General features: G+C 41.5%; 1 non-coding gene across 1 annotated transcript; it reads left to right on the top strand.

Moving 5' to 3' along the window:
• Positions 1–2299: 2299 nt before the first annotated feature.
• On the top strand, positions 2300–2406 carry LOC145080680 (small nucleolar RNA R71). Its single transcript, XR_013695271.1, has one exon. It is a non-coding gene; the product is annotated as a small nucleolar RNA R71 (small nucleolar RNA).
• Positions 2407–3312: the final 906 nt, after the last annotated feature.

Raw genomic sequence — 3312 nt, 5'->3', positions numbered from 1 at the left:
TCCAGTTCATTCACAATTCACGTCGTGAATTGCTTAAAATTCACGTCGTGAATAGTGTCTGGAAGAAAAAAAAATCAATTTTAACTTAATACTAAGTTCTCAATTATTACTACTTCCATTTTAAGGTCCCTACATTCAGTGCTTAATTATGTTCTAATAGATTTGGATGACATGATCTAAGTTTTTAAAACTAAAATGCAAAAAGAAAAAGAAAAATTTTGCAAACCAAACTCGGGTTGCCTCCCGAGAAGCGCTTCTTTTTCTTGGAGTCTTGAGCTGGACTCCGTGCCTCCTACGTTGAGTCCTCGGAAGAATCCACCACTAGGATCTTTTGTTCCTTGAATCGTCTCTTGTAAGCCTGAACTCGCCTTTTGTATGCCTTCTTTGAATTCTCTTTTTTAACTTTCACCTCTTCTTCAAGCTTGCGTTTGGTCCCTTTAGTTTCTTCCTTGCACTTCATCGCATCCTCCTCCTCTTTCACCACCGACTTTGTCACTCTTGAAGTGACCTCCTCTTCATCACTTGTCATCTCCTCCTCCTTTTTGCTCACCCAAGAAGGTGGACTCTTTTAAGCTATGACTTCAACCAAAAATAGAACAGTGCTCTAGGTTTTGTTCTTTTGACTTGATGAACTGCCTTGATCTCTTCTTCCATAAGCTTTTCCAGTTCTTCAAGTTCATTATCTGCATTGATTGTGAACACCTCTTCTTGAACATGTTCCTTTGGGAAGCTATCTTCTATCCCAAAAACTTCTTTTTCATCTCCAACTCTCAAGGTAAGCATACACTCGCGAATATCAACCAAATCTCCAGCAGTGTTAAGCAATGGACGGCCAAGGATAATTGGAACATCGGGATCTTCCTTCATATCCAAAACTACAAAATCTATTGGAAAAACAAATTTTCCAATTTTCACCAAAATATCCTCCACTATGCCCCGGGGTTGTGTCACTGAACGGTTCGCCATGTGAATCGTCATTTTTGTAGCCTTCATCTTCTGAATTTCCAAGTTTTTATAAAATGAAAAAGGCATCAAATTAATGCTAACCCCAGAATCGGCTAAAGCATTAACCTTCAATTTATTACCAAACTCACACGGAAGAGTGAGGCGTCCAGGATCCCCCATCTTCTCTGGTGTCTCTCCCAACACAGCTTTTGAGCTTTGTTCACTTAGAACCACCTTAGACTGCTTCTTTAATTGCTTGCGAGTGTCTATCAAATCTTGTAGTAATTTTTGATGCTCGGGAGTTTTGGATAAGGACTCGACAAAGGGAGTATTAATTGGGATCCCCTTCACATGCTTGACAAACTCTCTATGCTCTCTCTCCAGTGGACTGAGGGTAGCTTGGGAAGGAAAAGGCAAAGGCGGCTGATAAACTGAACCAACTGCAGAATTTTTCTGTTCATGATGGGCCCACGTCATGAACATATAAGGTTCACGTCATGAATTCTGGAACTCAACAGCTTCATGATTTTCGACCTTGGTCTTCTTCATCTTTGGATCGGGCTGTTGTGGTTCTTCTTCCAATGCCTCCAGGAACTCAGAGATGGCTACTTCTTCGATGTCTATGGCTATTACATGAGATTGGGTCTTCGTTTCGGTATTTTTCGGGGATAACTTCTCATGAACTAGAGTGACTAGTTGACCAACTTGAACTTCAAGGTTATGGATGGAGGCTTGTTGATTCTTAATTAAAGTTTGTTGTTCATTAATAGCAAAATCAGTGGCATCGTGTCTCTTTTCCGAAGCTTCCATAAACTTCATCAACATAGTCTCTAGACCGGGTTTCTTCTCGGCTGGTGGCTGCTCCTTTTGATAAAAGCCTCAACCTGTCTGCCTATACTTCTCTTCTTTTTGCTTCTTATACTCTTCATATGGCAGCCACTCCTTCTTCGGTTTCCTCCATTCCTCATCAAACTTATCCCCACTTGAGTAGCACACTTGAGCTTTTTTGTTCCCAAACTCATCTAAATTGCAGTCTTTGGTCAAGTGTGGACCACTACATCTCTCGCAACCCACTATTATGGCATGTATTGACTGGTCCATTTGTGTTATCCTTCGATCCAAATTATTCAGCATAGCCATCACAGCTGCTATTTCTTCAGTTTGGGCCCCTCCACTGCTTTTGATTCCATCTTGCCTAGGGTTGTGGTATTCGCGAGAGTGCTTCGCGAATTCTTCAATCAGCTCCTTAACCTCCCTTGGATTTTTCTTTGTCAAAGGTCCTTGAGATTCAAGGAGTTGTCTCGTCATAACGTTGACCCCATCATAGAAGATCGACATCTCTTGTTGCACATTTAGATTATGCTGAGGGCAATTTCTGAGCAAGCCCTTGTACCGCTCCCATGCTTCGTATAATGACTCCCCCGGCTGTTGCTCAAAGTTGGCTATTGCCTTCTTGAGTTTGGCTATCTTGGATGGTGGGCAAAACTGGTCCAGGAATTGCTCACGCATTTGAGCCCAAGTGGTAATTGTACCCGGTGGAAGTGACTTTAACCACTCCTTAGCAGCTCTTTGAAAGTAATGGGAAGCATCCTAAGCAAGACGGTGTTTCTGTTGACATTTGGGATATTGAAGTAATCCGCAATGTCGTTGACTTCATCTAGATGCTTAAAAGCATCCTGATGATCTTTCCCAAAAAATGGGATATCCTTCAGTGCAGTCAATATATGCCCCTTCAATTCGAATGTGGCAGTGGCAGGTATTACGGGTTGGACTAAACCGGGACCTATATCTTCTCGGATCCACTTCTTGTAAGCTCCCATGGACATCTCTTCAATTGTTGCCATCTCGTTCCTTGGCTCGTTCTCGGGTTCGCTCGTGTGTTCTTCAAATTCCGGCTCGGTATCGTATTCGGACTCGGTTTGGACGGGTGTTTGATCCAAGTGCTCAAAGTTGCTCTTGTGCCTCGCGGATGAACTTGACTCTCCTGTCTTCTTTCCTGACTTCCTTGAAAAATCTGACTTCAATTCTTGTAAGGGCGTCTTTTTCTTGTGAATTGCAGACTCGGGATCCTCAAGTGGTGGCACCAAGGGTGTGTTTGAGCCTCTGGTCATGAACTCCTGCAACTTGCTAAACTAAAAAAAAACATAAAACTGAACTAAATAAGAAAATACTAAAAACTGAAATCACAGCTTTCACGCCGTGAGCTTATTAAAACTCACGTCGTGAATTCTGTGACAGAAACAGAAAACAAAAAAAAATTATATGCTAACCAACTAAGCTAAAATAACAAATAAATAACTAATTAATTTTTTGCAGATTTTATTCCACAAAAAGGGTTCGATTAATCTAATGCAACTAAATAAACTA

The sequence above is a fragment of the Lactuca serriola genome, chromosome 1 (genome assembly GCF_051521515.1).
Source record: "Lactuca serriola cultivar US96UC23 chromosome 1, Lser_US96UC23_V15, whole genome shotgun sequence".
Classification (NCBI taxonomy): domain Eukaryota; kingdom Viridiplantae; phylum Streptophyta; class Magnoliopsida; order Asterales; family Asteraceae; genus Lactuca; species Lactuca serriola.
The sequence above is the reverse complement of the archived record's forward strand: the minus strand, read 5'-3'. Positions and strand labels throughout refer to the sequence as shown.